The sequence below is a fragment of the Macaca fascicularis genome, chromosome 3 (genome assembly GCF_037993035.2).
Source record: "Macaca fascicularis isolate 582-1 chromosome 3, T2T-MFA8v1.1".
Lineage (NCBI taxonomy): Eukaryota > Metazoa > Chordata > Mammalia > Primates > Cercopithecidae > Macaca > Macaca fascicularis.
The window spans coordinates 96,568,123-96,580,413 of record NC_088377.1 but is presented as its reverse complement, the minus strand read 5'-3'; the positions used below and the strand labels follow the sequence as shown (position 1 = coordinate 96,580,413).

Below are 12,291 nucleotides of genomic sequence, written 5' to 3'. Positions count from 1 at the left end.
TTTGTGAAGTGCCCATTCAAGTCTGTTATCTATTTTACTGTAAAGTTGCCTTTTCCTTATTGGTTTATGAGAGTTTTTAAATGTATTCTTGTGGGAAGTCCTTTATCGGGTATGCAATCTGTATCATAGATAACTCTTATCCTTCCTGTGGCTTGGATTTTACTTTCTTAATAATGTCTTTTGATAACACAAATTCTTACTTTTAATATATTCCAATTTATATATATTTTTCCTGAAGGAAAAATTATTTAATGCTTTTGTGACCAATTAAGAAATTTTTTTCCTATTCCGACTTGTGGAGCTATTCTTCTATGTTTTCTTCCGTAAGAGCTATTGTTTTGTGTTTTACATTTAGATCTACAAACCCTTTGGAATTGAATTTATGTACATGGTTTGGGATGGGGGTCAATAGTCACCGTTATTTCTACGTAGATTTGCAATTGCTCCAGCATCATTTATTGAAATTATCACACTTTCTCCATTGAAATTTACTTTTGAAGCAAGTTCAAGGTCAAAATAGTAGGGAGAGGACTGTCTTATGCATAGGTTTTCAGATTGTTATGCATAGGCATCACCAGGGAATGTGTTTAAAATATAGACACCTAGGCCACCCCTGGGGACTCTGATTCGCTGCTGATGATTCTCATGGCTTGAGGCCTGGCCCGTACTCTGAGCATCAGTGCTTCACTCATGACCACCCTTAGTCAAACAGACTCTGCATCTCTCTGCGTCATTCATCTATGTACAGACACTGTGTCTCCTGTAGATTACTGTGGCAGCTACGATCAGTTAACAAGTTAATTTTGGGGGACTCTATTTATCCTACCAACTCACATATTTTATTCAATGAATATTCTCTCATTCCGTTAGTCATTCATCAGTACCTATCAGTTAGTCATCCATCGACTTGAATTTCACATGGGCATTCTACCACTTCACTTGCCACCCCATTCTGTTACTTAACAAAGTCTACTGCAAAGCACATCCATTGAGACAACTTGATTGTCTCCTTGTATAGCTTGCCCCATTGTCATTTTGTCCTTCTCTTAGGATCTGCCACATTCAGTTAGCCTTTATTGAACACCTACTCTTTGCCAGGCATATAATCAACTTTTTATCTCCAAGGCTCTTAGAGTCCCTGGTAGAAGTGTGGGCACTGACCAACTTCCTGACACATGAGTGCAGTGAACAATGATGTACGCCATAAATGGGGCGGGGGGTGGTGTGTTCTTGCTCAGAGGAGGAAACAATTACCCCTCCTTGTAGAAGGTCAGAGAAGCCTCAGTGGTGGTGGTTGAGCTGGGTCTTAAAGAGTGTATAGGAGTTCAGTGAAGGATAAGTGGATGAGGGTATTTCAGGTAGAGGAAAAACACATAAAATAGCTCAGCATGGTCGAGGAACTGCAGATGATTCTGCATGCATGCATCCCCTCAGTAACTCAAAAGCCCATATAAATTGGGAGGCAGGAGCACTGTCCCACTGAGTTTCAAACAAAAGCCATTCCAAACTGCCAGACAAAATTCTAATTTAAATTAGTGAAATTTGTGGTGAGACAGCCTGTGCGCTGCAGATGCCCATGCTCCTAGGAGATAAAGTCTATTTCCTTTTGAAGGACATACATGTAGATCAACATGGAAGGAGTAGCACTTGACCATCAGTGTATGACTCCATTGCATGGTGCTTGCTCCAGAATTGCCTTGCCTGACAGACGACACAGCCAATGCTGAGGGGAGCTGGTATCTACCCCCACCCTCCTTTGCTAAAGAAGTACAGATGATGAAGGGGAGCCCCCTTACTGACCCTTGCTGGGGACGGATGGATGGTGAAGGTTTCTTACAACAGCCACCTTTCCCGATGAGGTCATGAGGACCTCAGTGCTGTATGATGGGGAAGGATATGGCTATTTTTATACCATGGATAATAAAAGGGGAAAACCCTGCTAATTTGATGTAAAAAAGATTCAAAGTCATAAATATCCCAAACTGAAAGCAAACCCCAGAAAGGCTAGTTTTGAAATTGGAGGTAATTAATTCCTCATGCGATGTGCTGAAATTCAACCCAGACATCCCCCTTTCTTTTTTTATTTCTTTCAGACAGTTTACAGTCCGGTGGAAAGTAAAACCATGCAATCCCTTGGTGTGGTACAGTTTTACTATGTGTCTCTTTTTATTATTTTGCTCATTTTGATCACTTTTTACATGAACATGCATATAATGAATTCAGCTCCTCTTGTCCATGAGATTTATCTTACCCCAAGGATCTCTCCTCTCTCCATCAGTAGTCAAATGGTTAGTGCATTTCTCCATAAAAGAAAAGATCTACAGACTAGAGCATTGAAGGTGAATGACAACATTAATTTGAAATTTGGATTTATTTTTAACTCAGAAAAAAAATGCTGCTGTTTTGCAAATCAAACTTGAATATAAAGTCAAATAACAAGGTTTAAGCTCCACATTCAGGGAATCGTAAACCTCCATATTGCCCTGACCTTTGAGAGTCTTATTGTTAAACTCTCTTCTATAGTGAAGTCGAAAATCTTATTAATTCCCAAATGTGGTGCTCATATTATAACATACCTTTGCTTTATTTATCCTCCAATGGCATATCCTTATAGCCATTCTATTTTTTTTGTCAGTTGGATTGTCCACTGCAATTAAGCTGTGCAAGAGAAAAATAATTTTTTTTTCTCTATAACTATCTCATGTTCTGCAGGAGCCTCTACCCTTCTAGGTAGTAGGAAAGAAAAAGATAACTAAGTATATAATCCACCTTCAATCTTAGCCCCAGTAGTAATTTTTCTAGAGTCTCTGTAGGTAAACCTGTCTTTGATGATGATTGTTGAGCCTCTCTAATTTCCATTTCCTGCCCCCTGCTTGTCTTTAGATAGTGGCTAGTTGTGTGGAGTGGACACAGCACTTGCTCTCATGAGCCGGTCCCTGGATCTACATCATGATGGTGCCTGGATCTGTGGATGGACTCTGGTCCTACCTTGGCCCCTGCTGCACCGAAGCTCCTGGCATTTCCAGGGAGCCTTGCCCCTGTGTGTTGTATTGGCCTGTTTTTCTGATGTCTGCAGCTGACAAACATGTCACTTGGTCTTTCTCAGCTGGGCGGCTACTCTTTGTTGATGCAATGGCCCCTTGGTCTTGCACCCACTCCCTGACTCAGGTACTCTGCTTGGGCTCTTCCAGGAGATCAGTGTGCTCTGCCAGGTCCCAGGGCAGACCTGCTGGCTCTCAGCTTGGCCCTGAGGAAGCCTCTGGAGTAGACACTAGCCCTCCCCACCTGCTACATGCTCTGCCCTCTCCCTTCTGCCAGGTCTCAATCATTTCTGATTCCCCGTTACCTAGCAGAATGTCTGGCACTTTGCTCAGTAAGATGCTTTTGAAATTGAACTGGATTGTGAATTCCTTTCAGTGAGTGGTCCATGCTTTATTTGGCAAATAGATGCCAATGACCACTATTTTCTCAAAATTTTATAAAGTTAATTATTGATACACCCAAAGCAGAGGGATCTTCTGATCCCCAAAGCCTAGCTTTCAGTGTTTTTTTAACCCTTCTAAAATCTCAAGTTTCTCTAATAAAAACCACGATAGTCTGAAATCCTGGAATTTGGAGTTTATGCCTTCCTAGAGTGCTGATACCCAAATTTTAAAGAATGTGGAGAAAAAAAGGAAATAAAAAGTCCCCCAGAGGTTGCTGGAGTTTTTAGTTTTATTTGAACATATTTGGTGGGTGAAAGAAATGAGAGTTTGTGATTTACTTTCTTTCTGATTTCTTCCTTGCTGTTTTTTTTATTTCATCTAAGCACCTGTAGAAAAGTTTCTTTAGAGCACTCCTATGTGGGAAGTACCCAGTTTGAAAGCCAGGCCAAGGAGGTACCTTGACGGTTTGAGCAGAAAGTCCTCTGAGGAAATGAACTTTCTCCTGTTGAGTTGTGTCAGGATGGAAAGGTATGATTACTTTCCCCACCCATCATAAGGGTCATGGCCGACGCTACTGTAACAAAGGACAGATTAACAAGAGAAAAGCATAACAAATTTATTTAATCAAAGTTTTACATGATGTGAGAGCCTTTAGAAATGAAGACCCAAAACCCCAGGGAAAACAGTTTTTTATGCTTATGCTCCATGAAGAATGGACAGCCGTGTGGAACTGTGATGGGACAAAAGGTGTGACCTCATGGCAATAGACCAAGGAGGGAACCCCAGCAAGGCCTGTCAGTTCAGATTCCTCTTGGCCTTTCTGTGTAGCATTCCTTCCCCCTGGGGATGGGACAGGACCCCTCTGGAATGGGGGGAAAGGAGAAGGAAGAGAGTGACCTTGGTAGGATTTCTGGCTTACTTTGGGGGAGAAGGGTTCTAGTTTTTATGACTCTACCTTGGGGAGGAGGAATTCTGGTTTCTGTGATTCACTTCAGAGGAGGAAGAGGGATGGGAGACAGGAGGATGGAGAAGGTCAGAGGGACCATGCTTGTGAGACTTTTCTGATGTCCTTCAGTTTAAAGTACTTAGCACACCAAAGAGCTGTCTTTGGGAGTGTCGTGCTCTGAGTCCAGGCATTTGTAAGGCCAGATGCAAGAGGAGTGCTGGCTTATTAACTCACACAACTGTTTCTTGAAAGTCCTGTGTGTGCCTTGTGCTGTTTGATGCTCTGAGCAAAGGTTATCTTCAGAGAGAATGACTGTCCAAGATGCTGATGCCACTCGGGATGATGAAGGAAGATTGCAATGGGAGAAGGATGCAAACAGCCCCCAGATGTTTGCTCAGAGGCCCACACTTAGACCTCAGAAGATTGTCAAGGGGTAATCTTGTGGCACAGAAGGCAAGAGACAGAGTGCATTGGTAACACTGTGCATGTCTTAGCTAAGTGTCTATTTTTACAGAGCTTTCCCTTAAAAGTTTCCTTTTCTGGCATTCTTTGTCAAGAGAATGTACTCTTTTCCTTCACTGCTGTCTTTGTGACTTAAAGCTGTGGATGGTTTAACATTTTGAAGTTCAATTACAGATAGGAAACCAATGTTGAAATTGGAAACTGATCTAGAGGAATCCTTTTGAATCAGATGTGCTATGTCCCTTTAAAATTTGTGTTAGTTTCTAATAAGGGAGGTGAGGCATGATTTATCGTCATCACTGGGATTTCAGGACAGGTTTGGACATTCAAAATAATGTTCAAAAGTAATGAAGTCCTCTCATAACAACAATGTCTTCCTGACTGTTTATTTTAGGAGTATTTCATTTTTAATAATGATATTTTTTCTTGATTTTGTAGTAGGTTAAGTGGCTTTAAATACGAACACATTTATTCTTTTTCAGCATAGCATTTCAAAGTTTAAAGTAAGCTGAGTTGTTAAAACTTCCAGTTTTTGTACACTTAAATTTTTATAACTATAGTGAAGCAGGAAAATACAAAAATTTGGGTTCAATTTTCTTCCTGTGTATTATTATTATCTCATATTATTTCCATTCAAAATGGTAAATTTGATTGGAAGTTCACATATATGTGTGTGTGTTAGGACCTTTTGAGGAAGAAAATGAAAATTGGTAGGATGGCAGAAAGATGGGGGCAAGAGGATAGGATCTTTCTTACAGAGCAAGGAAGGAGGTGATTTAATTTGCTTCACAGTTGGTGTGCTGATAAAAAGGGGTTGCTCTTCATGAAATAGTAGATCTTTTGTATACATTTCATCTTTATTATTTCAATTATCTAAATGCACATGGTAAATGACACTGATTCATGTGCTTTGTGTGGGCAGGAGTTCAAAGGCCTCATCAGCAAAAGATCCGGGAACTGAGAGGGAACAGCCCCCGCACTCACCCTGCTACACATTGACTCTGTAATAAATTCGCTTCATCAAGCGACTCCATAACTTTTATGGGAAGAAATTAGGAGACTCAATTAACATCATTATCTTCCTCCTTTGGGGCCCACTTTAAAGCATGGCAAGCCTAAAAATGGCCTAGAAGAAATAGAATTTGGTGCTAACAGAGTGCTGCTGTTGAAGGGGGGCAGAGTTTCAGTGAAAGCTCAGACCCAAAGCATGAATTATGATCACTTTAAGGGTCAGGGAGTAGAATTAGTTTGTTTCAAGGTGGAAGGATATGGCAAAGCTGTGTGGAAGGCTTGAATTGCACATGGAGAGCCCTGCATCTCCATTCCTGCTCTGCCCCAGACTGTGTGGCCAACTGTTCCCTTTTCTGGACCTCAGGAGTTAAGGCTTGGTAGAGCTTCTAAACTCTATCTGCTTCCAGCCCAGAAAGGCCGTTTTTACCAGTAGGTGCATTCTGTAATGCTCTAGTGCAACCAGTTCAGCCTCAGATTTTATTTTCTTTGCGGTTTTGCTTAACCTGAGGGAATTTCATGGGGCTCCTGCTGTGAAGTGTTAGTTCCATCGACACTGAGGGCCAGCATCACATGCTCATGGCTAGTGGGCCAGTCAGTGCTGGTGGGGACCAGCCCTTCTCCTCACTCAGATTTACTGTTCTTCAGGCTTTATTATAATACCAGTTGACATTTCCAGTGGGCTCTGGGATACAGAACCCACGGTTCAGAGTTCAGTCCTGTCTCCTCACTCTGCCAGCAACATGAAGCAATTTAATTTCCATCAGGCATCATGTCTGCTCATGACGATCAGCATGGCAGATGGCAGATGACTGATGTGGAACTGGTACCAACATCATTCAATTATCTATCTTCAAACAGATTTTAAAGCCTGCTAGAAGAATATAAATTTGAATTTTAGCAGTTTCATTCCAGACTATTTTATTTTTTTGGATTTTTTTCCCTATTATTTTAAATCACAAAGCAATAAACCATCAGTCTGAGATTTTGCTAAAAATGTTTTGGCATTTCAAGCTTGTTTTTTTCAATAAAGTTAGGAGATATTCTTTGCCAAAACAGACACTGAGGTTTGTTGTGAAAGTCATTAAAATGTAATTTAAACCCATTGCTGTTTTTGAGTCATTCAGAATTGTTTGCACTTTCCCCCAATAGTTTCAAATTTAACAAACGTGGAAAACTAGGTTGCCATCACCTATATAATCCTGAAAAATACTTTGGAAAGAAGTAGTATCTTACATATTCTATACAAATAGGCCAAAAATTTGGACTCGTAATTTGATGATTTAATAGAAAAATCATTGTATTTTAAGTAACAGTTAATTAATCTGAGTAAATACTCTGGTTGCCCATTGGCAAGTAGGCAGCAAGGAATATAAAATGCTAAGAGGTAAAACATACCATGAGCCTCAGTATTGCAAGGACAGAAATCAAACATAGCAAACTCTTGATTCTGCAAATGATCATCTCATACTGTCTCCTTTTAAAACTTTTCTTTGCACTTGATTCTTCAAAGAGTGGGAGAAAGCATATATTTATAGACGAGAATAAACATCTAAATAAAATCTAAAAAGTGCAAAAGCAGGAGAATACAGGAATGTTGTATATTGATTCAGGTCTAACAAATACAAAGCCAGTCATTGGTGAGGAAAGGATTTTGGCATGGTCTTTAGAATTCTTTTTAATATATGTTTCTATAAAGTTGGCTGTAGAAAACGTTTTCCTGTGGAACATAGTGTTAGAGGTGTACATTTTCAAAAGAGAAGGAAGGAAATAGTCCCACTATGTAATAAAAATCAGTGTTGAGATTGAAGCGACTTTTATAAATCACACGTTTTAGGATATATATTATACTTTCCTGCCTAATCGTTCTAACAGTCAAATATGTAGCAATGCAGGCACTGCATGGAAAGTGAAAATAATTTACAATCAATTACATCCTCCCAAGGCTAAATCTTTGGATTGCCTCGAGTTTGACATGAGAGAGAATTTTGCTAAGTTTAGCCTTTAAGATAAATAAATAGCCCTTGTGGGGATTTCTAGCTTGTAGTTGCCTTTTGGTTCTAGTAGGAGCCATCTTGCGCTCTCTTGGTGCTGCTGAGTTGTGTCTTCATCAGTCAGTGGGATCCCTTGTGACTTCCTTTTTAAGAGTCTACTTGTTACTGTAATCTCGGATTTCTGAACAGTGGGTTTCCCTTGTTAAGCAGGGGTCATTACACAAAGAAAATGGCTACTCATATTTTCTCATTATCTCCTTCACTCCCAGGAAACAGGAAAGAGTCGTACAGTCTCATCCATTCAACAAATATTTGTTGAGCACCTGTAGGTGCCAGGTAAGGTGCTAGGTGCTAGCACATAGTCCTGGCAATCAGAGTTTTCTAGAAAATATAACAGGTTAATGGTTTCTCCCAGGCTAAAAATCTTTTCAGAACACTGAAAAATACATATTCTCAATGTAAGTGGCCTAATGGCATAAGTAACGCTGTATTACTGGTTGACTCTTATCTATTTGTGCAGTGGACTGATATTTACTAGGCCAAAATAATCTAACTGACACATAGGCCAATAATCTAACTGACACATCTTTTACATTTAAAATCGGAGACAATTTAATGGAGCTGACTAGTCTACAGCTGATTGGATATGTGCTCTGTCATGTTAACTGCTGTCTTGAGAGTTTCAGTACCCACTGCAGGTCACAGTGAGGGGGTGTCGTCTCTGTCCTCTGATATGAGAGTCACTGACACATGTGGACTCCATAATGTGGTAATAAAGGGTAATGGGGATTTCTTCTGTAATGTAGACTTCTGGGCACTTCCAAATTAAGTGTCAGAATCCTTAACATGTTTTGGAGAAAAGTATATGAGCCAATAAATTAGATTAATTGTAAAAGGGATAATAACAGACCCACTTTATTCGGTAGATGTGAGTGTGACTGAGAGGACATATACCCAGGGCCTGGCTGGGGTGGGAGCTCAAGGGAAGGCCCAGGGTGGTGAGGCCTGCAGCTTTCGAAATTTGGGGGGATCCCAAAAGAAAAAGAAAAAATACAAAAATCTGAATTAATAATATAGATCTCAACAATTCAAACATGTTAAAAGCCAACCATTGTCACAAACATCATAACATCCGGAATGATATAATATTTGTATTAATTAACTGCTGGATATTCAGCCTCATTAATAGATTTTCCCTATATTTTTGAACTACGCACTCTTTGACTACCTCTTCACATGACAATTTGTGTTGGATTTTCTGTGGAGTGAATAAGAAGATAATTTTGTTTTTCCTCTGGTGTGGTTGATCAGATGAACTTTTTTTGCTATTGATAATTTTCAAAGGTTTCTTTCTGCTTCACAATTTGCTATTAGTAATGTCTTGTTAGATTTTAGAATTATTGTCAAATTTAGGAAAGCCTCTATCAAATTTGTTTTAGGGACCTCAAGTGTTCTTACATAGTAATGAAACCTAAGCACCTGAATTGACAGCGCTCCTTAAACAGTTTGTCATTGGCATCCTTGTTTCAGTGGAGCATTATAAGGTTTTGTTGTTGTTGTTTGGTTTTGTTTTTTGTTTTTTTTGTTTGTTTGTTTCTTTTTTGAGATGGAGTCTCATTCTGTCACCCACACTGGAGTGCAGTGGCAAGATCTCAGCTCACTGCAACCTCCGGCTTTCGGGTTCAAGCCATCCTCCCGCCTCAGCCTCCCAAATAGCTGGGATTACAGGCATGTGCCACCATGCCCAGCTAATTTTTGTATTTTTAGTAGAGACAAAGTTTCACCATGTTGGCCAGGCTGGCATCGGACTCATGACCTCAAGTGATCTGCCTGCCTCAGCTTCCCAAAGTGCTGAGATTACAGGTGTGAGCCACCATGCCCAGACAAAGAATTATAAGTTTTATGTGATGTTCATTCATAGCAGTAATTTCATGTCAAACAGCAAAAATTTACAAAAAAGTGCCGGGCACGGTGGCTCATGCCTGTAATACTTCCACTTTGGGAGGCCAAGGCAGGTGGATTGCCTGAGCTCCAGAGTTCGAGACCAGCCTGGGCAACACAGTGAAACCCCTTCTCTACTAAAATACAAAAAATTAGCTGGGCATGACGGCGGGCGCCTGTAATCCCAGCTACTCAGGAAGCTGAGGCAGGAGAATCGCTAGAACCCAGGAAACGGAGGTTGCAGTGAGCCGAAATCGCACCACTGTACTCCAGCCTGGGCGACAGAGTGAGACTCTAGCCTGGGTGAAAGAGCGAGACTCTGTCTCAAAAAAAAAAAAAAAAAAAAGGAAAACTCTTTCTGTATTTATATGAATCAGTTCTTCTTGTTAGATGGAATATCAAATCTACGAACTTCATGACTTCTACACAATATATATCTCTCCTTCTTAAGGAATTACTGATTTTTGCATGCTTTAAAAATGTTTTGGTTACAGCTTGCTTTTTTTCTTCTTAGAGACAGGGTCTTGCTCTGTCACCCAGGCTGGAGTGCAGTGGCGCTATCTTGGCTCACGGCATCCTTAACCTCCTGGGCTCAAGCAATCATCCTATCTTAGCCTCCTGGGTAGCTGGGACCCCAGGCACATGTCACCATGCCTGGGTAATTTAAAAAAATTTTTTTGTTGAGACAGAGTCTCACTATGTTACCCAAGCTGGTCTTGAACTCCTGGACTCAAGCGATCCTCTGGCTTCAGCCTCCCCAAGTGTTGGGATTACAGACGTGAGCCACCATGCCTGGACCAATTTGTTTCTTTGTGTCAAAATTGTTTCTATTGGTTCCATCTAAAAATAAATGAGATGTCCTTACCTGGTGCATTTATAATTTATGTGGTGCATATTAAAACTGTAACTTTGATCAGCATTGTTGAGAAATGAAATTCTCTTATACAGCTGATTGGAAGAACTTTCTGCTGAGTAGTTTCTGGCTCCATATATTTTAAACCTTGTTTCTCCTCCACTACCCACATACTTTACGTGCCAAGTGCCATGGGGCTCATTCCCATCACACATGACCCCTCTGGCCTTGCACCTTCATCTTACACAGGTGAATCAACAGAGAGCTGTGGAAGTTTTCCTGGAAAAACTTCCTACCAGGATATCTGGGAACTTAATTGTGCATGGAAGTAACCATGAACCACATCACTAGATTCCACTATAAACCCCAAACCAAATGTATTCAATGTCCCCCTAGGTCAGTGGTTCTCCATGACTGGGAATTTTGCCCCACCACTGCCTCAGATATTTTTGGAAATGTCTAGAGACATTTTTGGTTGTCATGACCATTTTGGATGGTGTTGGTACTGTTGAAATCGAGCAGGTGGAGGCCAGGTAGCCTGGAACCATCCTGTAGTGCACAGGGTAGCTCCAATAGAAAGGAGGGTCCAGCCCCAAATGCCAAGAGTGCCAAGGCTGAGGAACCCTGACTGGAGGGGTCCCCCAAAGGCCACAGCCACTCCAGTGCCCCCTGATGTGAGCAGAGCTGTGATGGAAGTAAAAGTGGAAGTGACTGCAGTTATCACTGATTACAGTTAAAATAGTTTGCTTTTGCAAATATTGGGAAACAGCAACCACACGGACATGAACACCTTGCTAGGGGGTTAGGGGCTTTGGTAGGGGCCAGTGGAAGTGAGGCGTCCTGAAGCTTCGGCTTCATTAGTTTTATAGTAATAACGTTTTAAGCCTCTTTGCTGCTTTATGTTGGATTCTTCTCCCTTCCCTACGTCCTCCAAAGATACAATGTGGGTTGTGCCGATAAGATGGTAAAAGCCCACTAAGCACTGAGCTGGGAGACTTTGCCGTTTTTATAACTGCATAATGATCTGCTGCAGGTGGGAGACGGCCGCAGCTGGTTTTCGCTTTTCACCTGAAGTCCTGACCCCTCCCAGTTTTCTCACAGGCCCTGCTTCTGGCGGATCGTGCTGGTTTCTTTGCTGAGATACTGGTCTGTTATGTTTTCCTTCACCATATGTTTCCCCAGACGTATTGTCTTTATTATGTCTGAATCCACAGTAGCTCTTTAAAATAATGCTTTTCCCCTTCTGTTGATAAAAGCAGTTGTGCATATGGAAGAAAATTTAGAAAGTGCAGAAAATATAAAGAAAATAAAAGCATCCTATAAATCATTATAATTAATATCACTGATTAACACTTTGGTGTATGTATTTCCTTCTAATCATTTTCTGGTATGTGTGTATGTGTGTGTTGTATCAAGCTTTCTGTCCTTTATCTCTTGTTTTATTTAACATATATCATACTTTCTCTGTCATTCAATATTTTTTGATACAGGTATTTTTTATGACTATATAATATTCTGCCCTATGACTGTATCATAATCTATAGAAACATTTCTCTTGTTAGATGTTATATTTACTCCCTGCCCCCCACGTTTATAAATACTGCTGTAATGAACATCCTTGTACCTAATGCTTTGACCACATCTTGATTATTTTCTTAAAGT

At 40.6% G+C, this 12,291-nt stretch overlaps 1 long non-coding RNA gene across 1 annotated transcript; it reads left to right on the top strand.

Annotated features, from left to right (window-relative positions):
• Positions 1-753: 753 nt before the first annotated feature.
• LOC135970174 (uncharacterized) lies at positions 754-11,941 on the top strand. The gene is made up of 2 exons (XR_010585707.2): positions 754-9,471; positions 10,014-11,941. It is a non-coding gene; the product is annotated as an uncharacterized lncRNA (long non-coding RNA).
• Positions 11,942-12,291: the final 350 nt, after the last annotated feature.